The sequence below is a fragment of the Artibeus jamaicensis genome, unplaced genomic scaffold, assembly GCF_021234435.1.
Source record: "Artibeus jamaicensis isolate MK-2021 breed Jamaican fruit bat unplaced genomic scaffold, CSHL_Jam_final contig_233, whole genome shotgun sequence".
Taxonomy (NCBI): Eukaryota; Metazoa; Chordata; class Mammalia; order Chiroptera; family Phyllostomidae; genus Artibeus; species Artibeus jamaicensis.
Window position 1 is genome coordinate 33,747,130 of NW_026521486.1, and position 7,666 is coordinate 33,754,795.

Consider the following 7,666-nt stretch of genomic DNA (forward strand, 5'->3'; position numbering starts at 1 on the left):
AAAAAAAATTCCTATGTCTATAAATATTTCTTCTTGGCAGCTTCACTTGATACTTGTAATCCCCACCGATCTTTCCTAAGTAATTAGATGGTCATAATAAACTGCAAAACTAATAATAATAATAACACCTAGAGAATTAAACCATAATAAACTATTGACATCTTTGAATTAATTAATGTCTGAGCCAGAGGTTAAAATGGGGCAGAAATTTAGAAAGGTCCATTCCAGCAAACTGGGCAGTTAGCAAGGGCCCATCCTAAAATTCAGGCCAGTGGTCAGAAGGGCATTCAAAAGCACCCAGGTAGGCAGCTACCTGGGGAGAGGTGTGTAGAAAACAACCCCAAAAGCATAGTCCCCATTAATTTTAAGGACAAGGAGATTGAATACAGTATAGCTTATCAAATATACCACCCAATGCCCCCATATGGCCCAATGGGAAGTGCCTGAAAGTGACTGAGTGCCCTACTCCTGAGCCCCAAGTGCTCCACTCCTTCCCCTTTAAATAGAAAAATCCAGTATTTTTAGGCAAAATATTAGACCCTGGCTTCATAGTCTTAAAATTTTCATCTTACTCTTTTATGAAGAACAACTTTTCATGCAAATAAACTCTTGGTTTAATGGAGATCACTAAATAACTATCTACCTCTACAACCCTTCTCCTAAATGTTAGGCGTGAGTAATTATTTCTGCTACATCACACACAGAAGAAAAACAGCAAAGACCCCACTCACATTTGAGAATCATTTACCATTCCCACTCCCCACACTCCCCCAAGGGGAATTGTAATAACAAGACTAGACTGATCATAATTGGATTAAGAACTATAATTCTTTAATTCATTCATCAAATTGAGGCATTTGGAACCACTTATTTACAGAGTTGTTTAGACAGTTTTGTGTAGTGTTTTTAAAGATAAACCAAAATGTCTTTCTGAAAGAAGTTTCAGATCCCAGATCATTAACATATGAAAACCAAATGTGGACAACTTACAAATGGGTGTTTTAAAACACTGTTTGCAACAAAATTGGACTTTTATTTTATTTAACTATCTACAAATCTAAGTTCAGGATATAGTTTATATCAAACAGCCAAGCACTTTTTTTTCACCTTTAAAATAAATCCACATTTTGCAGGCTAAAACACTGTAACGAGTGTGTATAGGAGTGCACTGACTTCAGGCCCAGGCCAATAAGTTTTCCAGGTCACTCTCAAAACTCAGATTATACCATTCTCCACCGTGGGGCAATTCGCCCAGGTGATGCAGAGCAGGCATACCCAACAGTCTTCCCTCTAAAAATCTAAAGTGTTCAACATTGGAACTCTAAATTATTTGAAATCTGGTGTATTTTAGATTATTAAAGACAAGTTTTATACTGCCCTAATGCCTGCCTACCACTCAGTAAAAGCATAGAGCTGTTTCAAGAAGACAGTCCATTCTTTTCATCCCTGTGCCACACTTTTTCATTTGCTTTATAAGAAAAAAATTGTCCAAACTTTCAAGTTCATTCTTTTAGCTGGAGAATGAAAATTTAACCTCTCCTATAGCTCATGCTGCACCCCTAACAAGGGCAAATAAGGAAGCCATGACACCTGAATATAAAAGTCACTTTTTTTATTCTTTACTCTTGACTTCCATGTACTCCATAGATAACATCTTTATGGGCACATATTCCATTTTTTTCCTTTCACTAAACCATGTGTCAGTCTAAACAGGATGTGCATTGACATGTGCAGGCCTAAGTTAACTTGAAATAACCACTGGATCTCCAATGCCTGGTTATTTACCAAATACCTCTGAGAGTGTTGAATCCTGTGTGTAACATGCCATTCAACCAGAACTGTTTAAGCTCAACAACGAAACTAGTACAGGGTTTCTGTACAGAGTTGAGGCTCTTTTTTTCATATATCAAGTGTTTACTCTTTCAAGTCTACATCGGATTGGTTCATTCTTGCCCATTTGAAATGGCTACAAAAAGATTTTTTTAAAACCCACAAGCGAATAAAAAAAAAAACACTCTGTCAATTCTCCATGTATAAGGTTGTTAGAAGACCACTGGAAAGAAAAGGAAAAAAAAGAAAGAATTTCAAGCAAGTATGCTGGTATATAATTAACACAAATAACTAAATAATTATGCGCATCCTTTCCCACCCCCACAAGTGAATGTTTTTAAACAACTCATCTGATGAAAGATCTACCTTTTAGGCAAATAAAAGTGATCCCTCCCAGTGTAAGGGGTTCAGGCTGCATTGCATCAGTTTGGAGCGATGCTTATGATTTTTATCTCACGTAGTTCTAAGGAGTAAACAGTTAATGACATAATTAGCAGCAGAACTTTGCACAATGCCTGACAGAACTTTCAGTGTAAGTGCTTATGATTTTAAATCATCGTGGCTGAATTTATCTAGGCTTCAGCCTCGAAGCTATATTTAAATCAGGAAGGAGCACCCTCAGGAACTGTGTCCCATGTAGCCCATGAAACCAGATCCCTTCCCTGTCACAGTGAACAGCAGTTCACGATACAGCTGAGTTCCCTCAAAACTAGATCGAAATGCAGCAGTTCTGTAAAGACCCTAAGAAACTGCTGTCCTTTTAGATTCTGTAAAAGTCAAACTTAAAAAACATTTCCGTATACTTTAAAACCATCTGGTCCTTAACCTAATAACTCTTGGCAATCGAGCCTGACTCCTGTAATCCTGATCAAAAACTGTGCTCTGGTTTTTCTGATTGAAATGTCCATTCCCTGTGAATCTCCTACGGGCCTACAGCATTGGCCTGTTTTGTTTGTGTGTGTGTGTTTTTTAAAGGGTACTAGGAGACTTTATTTATGAGCATCAAGGAAACAAATCACTCTGTCTAGTCCCTTTGCAGATTCCCACACTTATTACCCAAAATCCCACAGATCTCCCTTGGTCTTGCCCTTGACTAAGGACTATGCTGGGCCTGAAGGCAGCCTCTGGGGAAATCGCCTGATGCCTTTCTGGCAAACTGCTTTGGATATCTGGATATTGTGAGGATCCAACTGGGATAGCAGAGATTCCTAAACTTTTCTAAAGAAGTTACAGTTGACTGCCACCCAGAGTGCCTGCGTTGGCTGACACTGAGAATCTCACCCTGCATATTCACAGAATTCCTCATTTTGACCTGCTGAGTTGAGACGGAAAGACAGTGAAATGAATTCACATTCACCACGCTCTGAATTTTCGCACAGAGGCCAACGTCTTCCGACATTCACCAGGGTCAAACTACTTATTAATGTCTTCGTTTTGCAAAGTGTGTGAGGAAAATTACTGTTAAAATATGTAAATAATGCTTCGTGTGCATCCGATGCCAGCAGATCAACATGCAAGAAACTGCTATCAAATGGAAACATTTCCAAATCCAATTTGATTTCAACTTGTATAACCTCTTTTCCTTGCTTATTACTGTAGCCCCAAAGTGCAAGCGAGATTTCCCAAACCCGCGCTTAAAGTGACAACACGTGAGAGGTCTCCACTTCGTTTGCAGAGTGGGGGGGGGGGGGGGGGGGTAAGTAGTTGCAATTAATAAAGCTTCCGGCCTCTGAAATCCCTAGAATCCTGAAGGATGGGACTTGTTTCCGAAATTCCGGGCGGGAGGGAGGGGGAGTAGTGGGAGAGGGATTGCAGAAAGCGAAACAAAAAGACGAAAAGGGGGAACATTCAGGTCGTAGGGTGGGCTGGGGGTCGAGCGTGTATTCTAGGAAGGGGAAGGAGCTCTGTCCAACTTTTAGGGTCTGTCGTTCGGCGTTAACGGAGGTGCACAGTCTAGCCTAGGATTTTCCCTGCGCTCCTGCCCTCCGCGCTCATCACCACCTCCACCGTCACCGCTTAGAAAACAATACCGGCGACAGCACGCAGGCTCCCCACCAAAAACACAAAGTTTCCCATTTCCTGGTCTGGGTTCGAGCGCACACCCCAGGGTTTCCCTCACCCCCGAACAGGCGCCCCCCGAGGATGACAGGGCCACTTCCAGTCTCGAGCCGCCCCCCGCCTCCCCGCGCCCCCGTTCCAGCCCCCCTCCCTCGGTACTTGAGGAAACTCCGGTGGCGGCCCCCTCCCTCCCCAGCCGGCTCTCCAGCTGGAGCCGGGAACGAGTGCTGAGTGGCGGGCACGGCGAGCGGCAGAGGGGCGCTCTGCGCCTTGGAGGTCTGCCCACAACATCGGGACGAACAACAAAGTTAAAACGCTGCGATTCACGCACCTTACCGGGTCTCCTCAATGTCTCCTCTGGCGTGGGATGCAAAGTGGCACAGTGGCAGGCTGGGGGCCCCCGGGAGGAGAGTGGAGATGGGTTTGGTGGCTCGCCTTTCTCACTCTGTGTGTGTGTGTGTCTGTGTGTGTGAGTGTGTGTGAGTGTGTGCGCGCGCGCGTCCCTCTCCCCGGTCTCTCGCTCGCTCGCGATCCCCGTGTAGCTCTCAAGGACGAGGTGAAATCCCTTTGCTGGTCATGAGGCGGCTTCAGAGACAAACAACACAATGCGAGTGCAAATAACAAAAGGCAAAAAGACAGTAGGAACAATGGGGAGAGGCGAGGGCAGCGCACCAGCCGGCGGTCACCACGGCCGGGCGCCGGCCCCGGGAGGTGCGGCGGCGGCGGCGGGGGCGGGGGCGGGGGCGGCGCCGGGGGCTCGCGCTCCCTCCAGGTCGCCCCCGAGCTCCCGCAAACCCACCCTGACCTCCTCCCTGCGGCTCGCCTCCCGGCCGCCCTCTCTGTCCATCCGAAAGGAACGAGCCCCAGAGTTTGCTTCCCGGTCTGCTGCAGAGTAACTAGATTGTAAATAACGCGGTGATTACCCACACCATGCAGGAATGTTTTTTTTTAAAAAATAATTCTGCCCTCCACTTAAAGGAGCGATAAAATGAAATGGCAGGAATGGGCGGAAGGAGCAGGCAGAGTGAGCTCTCTCTGGATCTCGATGGAGCTCGCGTCGGTAAAGACGCGTTCACGTTTAGCCAAGTCCCCTTTGTCAACTTCTTCCCTGCGCTGGAACCGCACCCGCTGCCCTGTGGCCGTGACCTGGGACCCTTCTCGCCCCCACCCCGGCTGCACACAGGAAAGCTCGTCCCGAAGGCACACGTGGGGTTTGCAGATGCCCGCAGAACCTTCTCGGAGGCAGCCGCGACTGCCCAGCGCGGCGGCCGGAGCCGCGATAGGTCCGGGTTTAAAGCGACCCCTGCCTCCCCCGGCCCGGCTCGGCGCCCGCGAGTCCGCGCCGCCCGCACTTTGCACCCACCTACTCCTGGTGGGGGGGGGAGGGAGAAAAGTTTTAAGGCGCTCTCATCGCTGCCTCCGGGGTGGTCGAACTGGTTTTGTTTTGAGTGGGTGAAGCCGAAAGCCCAATGGCCAAGAACCAGGGAATGATATTTAGGGAGAAAAAGGCTCCGCGCCGGACTACGACTCCTCCGCTCCGCCCGAGTTGGCGCGGGAAGGCGGCGCGGAGACCCCGAGTTCAGCAGCCTCGGAGGAAACTCCGTGGGTAATGCCCCAGCAGAAGCCGAGGACTGATTTAAGTGTGCTCTGACAGCTCCCGGGCTGCTCCGGCGCTTATCTCTGCCGGTCTTACTTTCATTGACTTAAAACAGCTGCCGGTTTGCCGGGGGGTGGGGGGTGGGGGTATCCAATTAAATCTCAAACCTGGGTGGGGGGGAGGGAGGGTCCTGATTGATCTTCCCAGAACCGGTGTCTGGTGTCTGGAAAGGGGCGAGGAGGGAGGTGTCGCGAGGGAGGCAGCGGGTCTGGAGGAGGGCGATGGAGAAGGGGTCTAAAACAATACGAGCAACACGTTTCTCGCTCTCTCCGTTCCCTTCCTCCTCTGTAGCCTTTTTTCACCGATTTGCATGTTCTCTTTCCTCCTCTCGGTGCTTTTTTTTTTTTTTTCAGGCGCGCATCTATTAAGTGAGCCGCGTCCCTGGGCACCCCCAGCATTTCCCAGAGTGCAACACCACCACCAGGGGATCAATGACCACAGTCTGTTTGTTCTTCACGCGCCCCGAGGAGCAGGGCACTGGAGCAGCCTGGGAGGGGAGCTTGGGGCTTACCTGTCTGTGCGATCTCAGACTTCTGGCTGGTTTCTAAATGGCAGCTAGTAAGCAAATATAGTTTCTTAATGCATGCAACACCTACCAATCACAATGTATTCACTTAGAAAAGTGATACCTCCTTTCTCCCCCTTTTCCACCTTTTGTAGGTTTGTCTCTGGGGGTGGATTGCTAATACCTAAGATTTTGCACTTGTCTAGAGTGGAAACTTTCTGGGGTGTTTGATGATTGATTATTTGGTACCTGCTTTCTAAAACAGGCTACACACCTTTCCTCCCAACAAAAGTGAGAAATGCAAATCTTAATAACTCAAGGCAAAAATTTCAAAGTGTAAGCACAGTTATTATCCACTCCCACAAAGAAAAGCTTCCTCTTCCACAAATATTTGATCGCACAGAGCCCAGTAATTAGGAGAGCAATCAAATAAACTCAGGGCTTTCGTGGGCACTCTAAATTATCATCCATCCAGAATTTACAAGCAGGGTAACCATTTTGCCGCTTGGATGTAGCTCTCTCTGGATATGGATTCTAAATGTGTATCCTTCAACGATTTTCCTCCTGTCTTAAGTATTTAATGAGCAAGACCATGGATAATAATATTTAAATGGCTGGATCAATGTGGCATCAACAACCGTGTGAAAAAAAATTCTCTGTATGTATAGGAAACACCTTTCCTGCTTGTTATTTCTCACATTTCCAATATCATCCCGGCTTCAAGTCAGAGACACTAGTTTAACAGTGACGAAAGAGTTCATCAGTAATTGTACTGTAGCTTGAATTTAAGTGCTATTTTTATTTTACAGAGTTCCCAGCATGCCTTAAGTGATTTGTTCTCATAATACATATGTAGCTGCTTATTACCAATTACTATGTCAGGTCCAGATCCTTATATAAAGTGAAAGAGGCAAATCAGGCCCAACTGCAAGGAAATAAATGTCCTCTCACTACACACTATGTGACAATAGATATAATATTTGAAAAGAGATAGTCATTTACAGTGAATTTCCCCTAGATTTTAATCCATTTCTCTCAGGACATATTCAATGAAGATAAGGAGACAGAGGAAGTCCTTTTCCCCTGGGTCTCTGGCCAAGGGGGACAAAGGTGCCTACTTGACCTAACCTCACCAAAGAGGTGCCACCTCCTCAGGGTTTCAGCATCTATTGCTTCTTCAGTGTAACAGCTTTTGGGGCGAGCAGGCTTTCTCTTGGCAGGAGAGGGGAGGCCGGGCAGAGGGAGAGAAGGCAAAGCTGCAAACTGCCTGGTGAGATGCGGGTAAACATTGAATTATACCAACAACCTCTTCCTTTTTGCTCCTGCAGGCAGCGAAACTTCATGCCATTATGGTTATTGAAACCACATGCCCTTAAGATTAACTCATGATCATTATATAGAAACAGCATAACTGATCAAAAACTTCCAGGGGGATGTTTGTTTGTGTTGGACTTAAAAAAAAAACAACAAAACACCCACCTTTGAAGTGGGGTGACATATTGAAAATCAGCCATCTATTTATCAAGCATTCACTATGTGCCAGGCTCTGGCTCAGGCGCTTTTTTTTTTAAACATTTTTTTAATTGATTATGCCATTACATTTGTTCTATCCCCCT

The 7,666-nt window shown here is 46.4% G+C and overlaps 1 protein-coding gene across 6 annotated transcripts in view; it reads right to left on the reverse strand.

The window, feature by feature from the left end:
- Positions 1-4,575, reverse strand: part of SOX5 (SRY-box transcription factor 5) — a 929,786-nt gene extending 925,211 nt beyond the window's left edge. For 4 of the 6 annotated variants that reach the window (XM_037144815.2, XM_037144814.2, XM_053661998.1 and 1 more), the window contains exon 1: positions 4,220-4,575. The gene's annotated coding sequence lies outside the window, so the exon portion shown is untranslated. The remainder of the gene's footprint in view (positions 1-4,219) is intronic. The other 2 variants (XM_037144816.2, XM_053661997.1) reach the window with 1 other exon arrangement.
- Positions 4,576-7,666: the final 3,091 nt, after the last annotated feature.